We start from the raw sequence: 11,339 nt of genomic DNA, 5'->3' as shown, positions 1-11,339 counted from the left end.
TAGAGACCTAGTCTGACGAACCTTCTCCTAGGATCAAAATCTTAGTCTGATGAATCTTTCTCCTAAGATACCAAAAAAAAAACAAGACCTAGTCTGATGAACCTTCTCCTAGGATCAAAATCTTAGTCTGACGAATTTTTCTCCTAAGATAGAGACCTACCTGTATAACGAGAGGAATACATTTCAGTCTTTTTCATTACAAGTGTTGAAGTTGGGAGCCCGCCCATAGAACAGAGGAATACATTTCAGTCCTTACATTTCAAGCATTGAAGTTAGGCGCCCACCTGTATAACAAGGGAATACATCCTAATCTAGTGTTTAGTTCACTCTCAGCACTGCATCAGTAGTATCAGTGGGCTACGATTTTGCTAACGACTCACAAACCTCCCCAGTGCAAACTGGGTTAGGAAATTTTGTTTGTTTTGTTTGTTTTGATTGTCAGGGACCCGCCTGTAGAACGGAGTTTGTGGTATGTCAAAGATCGAAGAAGTCAGGAGTCCGCCTGTCAAAGATCAAGCAGTGACCCACTGGAAAGCAGAAGGATTACAACAGAAATCCCCAGCATTCAATCCAAGTTAGAAGCTCGCCTCAAGAACGCGAATCAATAGTCTGGGATGATCAACAGAAGCTGGTCACAAAAACAAAACAAAAAAAAAAAGAAAAAAGAAGAAAAATGAATGAATCCAAAGCACGGAAGTGGAGAACAGATGTGATCTGCTCAAGAACTAGCGCCTACAACTAGCAAGTATCAAGGTTCAAATCCAAAGTCTGTATGAAGCACCATTCAAAACTCAAGATCAAGTTTCAGAAGACTCAGAGATAGGAATCCTTGTAACTAGTAGCTGATAGGCTTAGTTAGTCCTTTTCAGTTTTCATTTTTGTTGTAATGACAGGACCACAGACCGGAACCTCAACGGAACGGCACCTCGATCGGCTCTCCACCTTGGTACACTCTACCATCTCTCTCATTCCCGAACTACACGTGGCCTGATTCCTGTATAACCAAGGATATGTAGGCAGCTCAGATACCAGGGCTCGGTCACATTCCCTCCCTTTCCTTAAGTGTAGTCCGTCCAAGTAATGGTCGGGTCAAAAACACGTCTAGTCGTTCTTTGTCGGAAAACTCTTCGTGTTTCCAGTCAAAGAGGGGCAGCTGTAAGCACGTGATTTTTGACCCTCCCCGAGAATTTTCACATTTTTAGCATGAATATGTGAAATTGGGTCTAGTATAGCTATTTTAACTATTTTTACTTTATTTCGTTGCAAAAAGAAAATTTCAAAAAATATATATATAAATTTTAGTTTATGTATCTCTCATAAACTTGAAAAATACAAAAATTTGTACTTTATTTTGGTACATTATATAAATTCGAAAATTACAAAAAAAAAATATATAGTTCTATTAATGTTTGCAGTCATTTTAATTTTGGAAAATACAAAAATATTACTTTATATTTTATCTTTATATAAAAAAATGAAAATTACAAAAAATAGTTTTATTAATATTTTGTAGTTATTTTAAATCTTGAAAAAATATTAAGAAAATAATATAGTTTTGTTTTAAATAATTAGTCTTATTTTAGTAGCTATTTTGCTTACATAGGACTAGTTAAGCAACGTTTTCCTATTTCTCGGGTCCGGGCAAAAGAATAATATTCGGGTTCAAACTACCCGGTTTTAGGCCTAATTTCGGACCTAACCCATAATAAACCGTGTCCAGGACACATGGGGAACCCCACCACGCGTGGGGGACATAAACCTTGAACCCCACCACGCGTGGGGCTCATTTTTCTTGACAAACCCATGTCAAATACACGGAAAAAACCTGGAAAAAGGGGGATTTTGGAACTTTTGAAACATACTACTGTTCATGCTTCTTCTTCAAGAATAAGAAGAAGCAAATACCCTCGCCGGAAACCACCAGTCCATCACCTTCCCCCAGCTCCCTCTCCGCCTCAACACCACCACCATGCTTCCCGTAACCCCACCGTCCAAACGCCATAACCAACGACCCCAAAACCCTCGCGTCCAAAACCACCGGTAACCCCCCCACGTACCAGCTCCGTCGAGCTGCTGCTCGCTGCATCGCCACCCCCCACGACCAGCTTCCTCCATCGACACCATCACTGACCCTCCGCCATCGTCAACCAACCATCGACGAAAACCACCCCATCTCCTTCCTCCTCAAGAAAACCTAGGAAACAACCCTAGCAAAACCTACTCCACCAGTCCGGCACCTGCTCGTCGTCCACCTGCTCCGACGACACCAACTCTCTCACGTCCAAGCTCCAGCCATACCCCGACCGGAGCTGCTCCACCATTTTCATCCTCGCTGCTTTCCGAGCAGTTGGTTCTGCAGGCTTTCGCGTCGCACCCCCTCCCCGTCGTCAACAAACACCCAAAGCTAAGCCCGTCAGCATCCCCCTGGCGTCGACCTTACTACTGTCGGCATTGTCGAGCAGCTGTTGGTTGCCTCGATTCGACTTTGGTCCGAGCTTTCTGTTTTTCCGGTGAGTTTGCTTTTGCTCGTCGAGGTGTTTTGTCCGAGGTTTCATCATTGTTCTTCGTCGAGTGAGGTCCGGTTCGAGTTCCGTAGGAGGCACTGTTTGTCGTTCTAGAATTGTCGAGGTTTGAAGGTTGGTGTTCTTCGTCCTTTGTTTCATTTCATTCGTTTTGCATATTATGGTTAAAAAAATGAGAATATTCGATATTTATGAATGTCAACAATGCAATTTTTGTTGTTGCGTTAAAAATGTTTATTCTAAGTTTAGTTACTGCATGCTTAAAGTAAATGTGAGCATATGAACGAGGTTATTCGATTTTTTTTTCATTTTTACCATGGATATTATTACCTGTTAGAATCGTTGCTTTTTTTTTGTTTAACCTCGGATGATTTCATTGGTAGAAAATCGTAGTTGCCTTAAGTTTGCCCTCAAATAATAAAAACGAGATGAGCTTTGCCAAATAAAAATGCATAGATTGCGGAGCCTTCACAAAATATGTGTATTAAATACTTAGATTCCGGGACGGGCCGTTTAGCAAATTTCACGGCCCTACCCAAAATAATAATGCGCTAGTTACTTTAGGCGCGCCTATAATAATGTTATCTCCCTAAACTCGGGTGCACATTTATGTGACCCAAATCCAAATCTCAACGGAGTCGAAATATGTCTCTAGTCACGGGCGCATTGATTGTGGCGTGGCCCGAGATGCATTTCCATGACGTTGCAAATTCTTTAAAAAATAAGAATGAGATGAGCCTCGCCGAATAAAAATACAAATTGCGGGGCCCTCAGTAAATACTTGTTTAAAATTACTTAGAATTCAGGAGGGTCGTTTAGCGAATTTCGCGGCCTCCGCAAAATAATAACGCGATAGTCTCTTTAGGCGCGTGTTTAATAATTTACTTTCTTAAGCTCGGGTGCGCATTTCATGCGACCCAAATCCAAATCCTAAAACATCAAATAAAATATGTTTCGGATTGTGGGTGCATTTCATGTGACACAGTCCAAAGATATATTTTAAGCGATGTTCACATTCTTATAAAACAATGATAAAAGCGGTTGAAAGATAAAATTTGCACATAAGTTCATATTGTATTAAAAATCAGATAAATAAGCCAAATATAACAGTTGAGCGACCGTGCTAGAACCACGGAACTCGGGAATGCCTAACACCTTCTCCCGGGTTAACAGAATTCCTTATCTAGATTTCTGGTACGCAGACTGTAATATAGAGTCATTATTTTCCTCGATTCGGGATTAAAATTGGTGACTTGGGACACCCTAAACCTCCCAAGTGGCGACTCTGAAATAAATAAACCAATCCCGTTTCGATTGTCCTTTAATTGGAAAAAACTCCCCCTGCGCCCCCCGGGTGCGGAAAAAGGAGGTCTGACAGTGAGATGAGTGTTTGTTTAGTTAAGTTTTGTTTGATTTGTTTGTTTATCATCTTTTAAGCTCCAATATTGTTGAAAAACCCTATGTCTTTGGGTCTGAAACTGTTCGTTTAAATACTTGACTCAATTTGGAGTTCCTTGTACTTGACTCGATTTGGAGTTCCTTGTTTAAATACTTTTCCTTCATGTGATTCCTCTGACTCTGGGTTTCTACAATCATTAAAACTCGACTATGCTTGAAACCCTAACTTCTCAAAAGGTTTCTTATCTGTTACTGTGAGACCTTTGCATGCTTCTGATACTCTATTTTTTCTTCACTATTGATTCAACTTAACTTGACCTATTTGACTATCATGCTTCGAATGTTTGCTATCTACTGAACTTTGTGCTACTATTGCATGCTGTTTCTTTTGCCAATAGGCTTGGCCTCGCATGTCTAGTGTTTTGTGTACTCTATTTATATGTTGAGGTTCCTTGTTTGATTGATCTTCAATCTTGTGACTGATTTCAAAACCTTTCTTTTATGAATTCTAATTTCACTCGCGTGTCAAGGTTAACTGATTCCCTTCCTTATTTTGCTTTGTTGAACCCTTTCCCAAAATAAGTATATTTCTGTACTTAGACTAGATTACTTACTCGATAGTTTTACTACTCCTTTTTTGGCGACAATCATTCTACTTATAAACCGATTTTTCTTTCCTTATTTTGAGCTTGTCACTGCCCGTTAAACAAGTGATCTCTTAATTAAAAAGGATCCACTTGGTTAATTGATTCCGATTGAAATTATTTCCATATTTGTATTGAAACTTTACTTATTACCTTACTCTCACATGTTTTCAAAAGCTATAAGTACCCTGCACCTTCTATTCTTTCAGACACACGAACACAAGAGGGACATTTTTAGTTCTGAACTCACACTTACACTAAAAACACTTTCTCTTGCTTTACTACTTGTACTGTGGCCTGTTTAGTTGGATGAAAGCCAAAGCTATATTTCGAAGTCCTGCTACCTTTCTTTACTGCATTTTTTCTTCTTGGATTGGTATGTTCTAGTTAAGTTTTCAGCATCAACAACAACATGGTTACTTAATATTCTTGCCTTCTTGTCTGCATATTGCTTGTATCTAATTCAGTACCTTATTTAGCATGTTGTAATTTCTTTTCTCCTGTTCTGAATCAATGTATTATGAATCCTAAATCCCTACCCCAATATGTTTGATATTTATGGTTTGTTTGGGGCATGACAACTTTGAATATTGCTGAACATGACTCAAACTTGGTCCTCCTAGGATCATAACCTCCATATTACCCTTATATATTGTGTGTTCTGGTTGATTTTACAAGCATGACAGCACTCCCTATTGTTGTGCATGCCCAGAATTAACTTATGCCTAAGTATATAAGCTCCTTGCAATGAATGCCCAAACCCTTGCCCCCTTGATGTAAAATTATCAACTTGTTTGAAGTGTTAATGGTCGTTCCCCAGCACCTCTTTCCCTCTTCTTTACTTCCTTAGTTCTCAAAGCTCTGTTTCTGCACTTGCACTCTCCTCTTAGACTTAAGTTCTGCCCCCTCATGTGAGCCTTGCCTTGGACCCATGAGCTCCCTCTAAACTTGGACACATGAGGGCTGGTTTTTCCACACTGCACCTGTCCCTATTTTGGTCATGAAACTTGTGTGTGAGCACTGCCTAGGGTCCTATTAAGTCCCTTAGGGAACTCTGACACACTCAAGTCTGAGAAAGGCTTTGGATCAGGGTCTTTGAGTTGGTTTATCTCATAACTCTGATAGGAAGTCAAGAATGAGGCTTTCTCTGGTTGTAATCCTTTTCTTTGTATTTTCCTGATGTATTTAGTATTCTTGATTTTTAATAAGTTGTAATAAACATTTGGGGCTAGCTAGTGAAAAGGGTTGGGCATTTTATGCATGTCAAGGGTAGAAACCATGTCTGCATATTCAAACTGCATTTAGAAACCATGTCTATAGGACTTCTTGTTCAACTTCACATCTAGATAACCTGCCTATAGGGATCATCTAAAATCCTGCGCATTTGTCACCGTTTAGATACCATATTTTATGGACCAAGTGGTTATAATCCAGTAACGCGTTAAAATTAGTAACATATAGAAATCATGCCTATAGGGGTTCATAAGTAAAATCCTGTTTGTTTCTACTCATATGCAATGTTAGGTATCATGTCTATAAGGATCTAAAATCAGTAACGCATAGAAATCATGCCTATAGGGATTCTTAAATAATTCAATTCGCTTCATTCACCTTCGATGTTAGATATCATGTTCATAGGGATTAAAATCCGTAATAGTAGATACTATCACCTACAAAATCTGTAATCAGTCTAATTTAATTTTATACATTCTGCATCTCGTTTAGTAATCTAATTCTCTTACTTAACAAGGTTTAGCAAGTATGCCTATAGGATCTCAAATACTTCGTTATTACTGTCTCATCACCTTCTGAACTCAGTAGATATCATGTCTATAGGACCCCGTCTAAATACTTAGGCAAGCCTTGGAGTAATAACTGTAAACTGCATCTACTTCTGTTAATCGCTACAACTAGCAGGCAGGCCTGATTCGGACTTCTTATCTGAGTTATATAATAAACTAATTTGCCTCAATAATTAACTTCCCTCGGCTTTATGTGCTTTAATCAGACCCTAAAAAAAGTATGTGCAAGTCATGCTAGTTATGTGCTTTTGTTTAAGGAGGTATACTTGAGCCTTATGTGTTATGTGCTTCCCCTTTAATGTGCAGTCATCTATATGTTTTGTATGCCGCCTTAGATTTCTACCTTTGAAACCTCAATTCAGGCTAATATCCCTCCCTTTTAGGATTAGTAGTCTTAAGTGCCTCCGAGACTGATAAGAATGGGACGGGTAATAGCATGCAATAAGTAATCGAGACATTCCGTGCTTTAATACCTTAACGGGGTGGGAAGGGTAGATATGGATATGATGACCACGCGATAATGTCACATGTAGCCCCTCATTGAGGAGTGATTACCGGACATTGTGTGAGGTGATCCATATTAAATATAAACCTAGGACCCCTTTCCTTTATTTGCAAATATTTCCTTTCTTTTTAAAAAATGCTTCTTTCAAATGTTCTTTCTTTTATGTGTTTAAATCCCCTAATATTTGAGCCCACACCTGTCTATTCGCTAAATTCACAATAACTGTCCGGTCGGGAACCACACTAGTGGATCTTGAGGGGTGCCTAACACCTTTCCCTTGGGATAATTTCAAGCCCTTATCCAATCTCTAGTTATGCAAACAAACTCAGAGTTGAATCTCTATTGGTGTCCTAATGCACCTCAATCATTAGGTGACGACTCTTCAAATGCAAACCCAGTTCCCAAAAGGAATGAGTTGTCCCTCCAAATGTCATAAACCCGATTTCGCGAGAAAAAAAGGGCGCAAAAATGGACTGGATAGTTCTTCTCATGAATCTTCAACTGCCGCGAAGCATAGGCAATGACCTTGCCATCCTGTATCAACACCGCACCAAGTCCAATACGAGATGCATCACAATAAACTGTATATGGCCCTGAACCACTAGGCAAAACCAACATTAGCGCCGTAGTCAAAGCTGTCTTGAGCTTCTGAAAGCTCGCCTCACACTCGTCCGACCACCTGAACTGGGCACCCTTCTGGGTCAACCTGGTCATCGGGGTTGCAATAGATGAAAACCCCTCCACAAACTGACGATAATAACCTTCCAAACCCAAGAAACTCTGGATCTCTGTAGCTGATGCTGGTTTAGGCCAGTTCTTGACTGCCTCTATCTTCTTCGGATCCATCTGAATATCCTCTACTGATACAACATGACCCAAGAATGCAACTGAACTCAACCAGAACTCACACTTCAAAAACTTAGCATACAAATAACTATCTCTCAAAGTCTGAAGAAACACTCTCAGATGTTGCTCATGCTCCTCCCGGCTGCGGGAATAGAACAAAATATCATCAATGAATACTATCACGAACGAATCCAAGTAAGGCCTGAACACTCGGTTCATCAAATCCATAAGAGTTGTTGGGGCATTTGTCAACCCAAATGACATCACTAAGAACTCATAGTGCTCGTACCGAGTGCGGAAATCTGTCTTAGGGACATCAGATGCCCTAATCCTCAACTGATGGTAGCCAGATCTCAAGTCAATCTTCGAAAATACCTTGGCACCTTGAAGATGATCAAACAAATCATCAATCCTCGGCAATGGATACTTATTCTTGATTGTAATCTTGTTCAATCTATACACATACTCATCGATCCGTCCTTATTCTTAACAAACAACATCGGCGCACCCCAAGGCGAGACACTAGGTCTAATGAAGCCTTTATCAAGCAAGTCTTGCAACTACTCCTTGTAAGCACGTGATTTTTGCCCTATATGAGAATTACTCCCAAAAAATTCAAAAATAAAATAATTTTTCTTGGTGTGCAATTTTTGTGATATTTTGTGTAACTATTTGTATGTTTGTCTATGCATGTTTATTTGTTAAATTAATAAAAAATACAAAAATAGGCATCTTTTGCATTTTTAGCATTTAATGTCCAAATGAACAATTTTATGCTTAATTATTACTTAATTGTGCGTTAATTGTTATTGGAAGTTAATTTGCGCTTTTATAACTTAATTTAGTTCTTAATAATAATTTAAGTACTTTTATAATTTAGTTTTAGAAAAATAAAAGAAGAAAAGAGAACAAAAATACAAAGAAAAATCGGATTGGGCCACTTCTTCAATTTCAAACCACAGGCCCAAATAATTGCCCAACTTTCCCCATGACCCGGTCCGTTTCAAACCGGGTCGACCCGGTCCGCTCCATTAACCCAACACCCCATCTTCATTTTTGTCCAACACAAAACAAAACCAAAAAAATAAAAAATAAAAGGTGAATTATCACTATTAATAGTTTTATTTTTTGTTTTTTTTATATATAAAAAAAATCCGAAAATATTTTATTTTATTTATTATTTTTATTTTAAAAAATATATATATATATATAGTAATTTCGGAAATGATTTTTAAAAAAAAAAAGTAAAAGAATGTAGAAAATTTAAAAAAAGTAAAAAGTTTTAAAAAATTTAAAAGTAAAATAAGGTTGGAATTAAAAAATAAATATAAAGTTATCTGAAAATTTAAAAAATTTAAAGTAATTGAAAGTAGCATTTTTAAAAGAAAAAGAAAAGATAGTGGTTTGTTTTTTAAAGAAAAGTTAAATAAAGTGAGATTCTCTTTTAAAAAAATAAAAAGTAGGATTTTAAATAAGATAAAGTAATTAAAGTTGGAATTTTAAAAATAAAAGTAAATAAAGGTGGGATTTCTTTTTCTAAAAAAATAAAAGCAATTTGTAAGTGGGATTTATTTTAATTAAAAAAATAATAAAATAATAAAAAAACAAATCTGAAAATTTCGAAAATTTTGCTATAAATAGAAAAGAAAATTTAGGAAGAAGGGGTGGAAAAAAAGAGGAAAAACTAGATAGAGAGAAGAAAAAAAGAGGGGGCGGAGTGAGAAGTATACACCCGATATACATTCTGGATACACTGAATATACAAGGGCAGAATTCATTTTGGAGAGTTTTGAAGTTGAAAAAGAATAGTTACTGCTTCATTGCCTCGCTTAAGATCTGAAATAGTCAGAACCTTCCTGCCTTTTACTTCTTCTCTATACTTGGAGTCGTTTATAGTCTCCTGGGTTTTCTGCTATTCCTACTGTACTGGTTTGCGGTGTTGCTGAATCTGCTGTTGCTGTGTTATTACTGCTGTTGACTTCTCCTTCTTTTGTTCTTGTACTGCTGTTTCCAGGTACACATTTGTACAATCTCGGCTTGAAGCAAAAAATGAAATATTAATCAGGCTTTGTTCCTGTTGAATTCCTCCTGTTTAGATTTGTGGTTGAATATAATTTTTCTTTCTTCGTATAAAGATGTAGTTGAATGATTAATGAATAATGAGGTTGCATATGTATACTTTCTTCATCTAATAATGTTAGTTTAAATTAATCGGAGAATAATTAATCTGTTTTGATATTATGGTCAATCTCATGTTCTAGTATTATTGAATAACAGAATATAAAATGAAAGCAGTTTTTTTGTACAAACTCGATCGCAATTTTCCATTCGCATTAGCCGTAAACTAATAACTAATAAGTTACGTTTTTCAGCATGTAAATAATTAAGAGATTTTCTTTTATTTTAGAGACGAACTTAATAGAAAATATAGTCATTGTAGGTTTATCCTTTAAAAATAAAAATGAGACGAGCCTCGCCAAATAAAACGTATAGATTGCGGGGCCCTCACAAAATGTATGGTTTAATTAGAATTCGGAAGGACCGTTTAGCGAATTTCACGGTCTTCCCCAAAATAATAACGCGATAATCTCTTTAGGCGCGTGTTTAATATTTTACTTTCTTAAGCCTGGGTGTGCATTTCATGCGACCCGAATCCAAATCCCAAAACATCAAATAAAACGTGTTCCGGATTGTGGGTGCATTTCATGTGACGCAGTCCAAAGACGTGTTTTAAGCGATGTTCACATTTCTTTTTAAAAACAATAATAATAAAGCGGTTAAAAGATAAAATTTGCACATAAGTTCATATTTGTATAAAATCAGATAATCAAGCCGAATATAACAGTTGAGCGACCGTGCTAGAACCACGGAACTCGGGAATGCCTAACACCTTCTCCCGGGTTAACAGAATTCCTTATCCGGATTTCTGGTACGCAGACTGTAATATGGAGTCATTCTTTTCCTCGATTCGGGATTAAAATTGGTGACTTGGGACACCCTAAATCTCCCAAGTGGCGACTCTGAAATAAATAAACCAATCCCGTCTCGATTGTCCTTTAATTGGAAAAACTCCCTTGCACCCTCGCGGGTGCGGAAAAAGGAGGTGTGACAGCTCTGGCGACTCTGCTGGGGATAAGTGACCCAGAACCACTGGTTCAGGGTTAGAAATTCGAGCTTAGATAAATTGTTATATTTGGTTTTATCTGATTTTTACATGTTTGAGCCTAATGTGCTAAATGCTGCTTTTACCGCTTTGATATTATTTGAACTGTACATATAAACTGTGCCGAAACCCTTCTCTTCTTACCTCCGGGGAGAAGCTCGCTGGTCGAGACTCCCTATTCTGTTAGTGTCGTACCCTAAATAAAAGAGGCTCGGAAAGTTTCTAAGCCGGCTGGCCTTTTGGTTCCCGGAAAGGAGCTCCTTCCTCAGCTCGAGTTGTCCGCTCGGGTACACTGTCTAGAACACCGACCCAGGTTTTTGAACCTAGTATAACAAAGCCACATGCCGGATCCCTAGTAGGAACGTTTATTTGCATCATGTGCATTTGACTTAGGGGACTCAACATAGGGGTTGGGTCCGTCTAGGACAAGCAACCTGAAAATAATAGACCATCTTTCGG

The sequence above is a fragment of the Nicotiana sylvestris genome, chromosome 8, assembly GCF_000393655.2.
Source record: "Nicotiana sylvestris chromosome 8, ASM39365v2, whole genome shotgun sequence".
NCBI lineage: Eukaryota > Viridiplantae > Streptophyta > Magnoliopsida > Solanales > Solanaceae > Nicotiana > Nicotiana sylvestris.
This window is presented reverse-complemented; position numbering follows the sequence as displayed.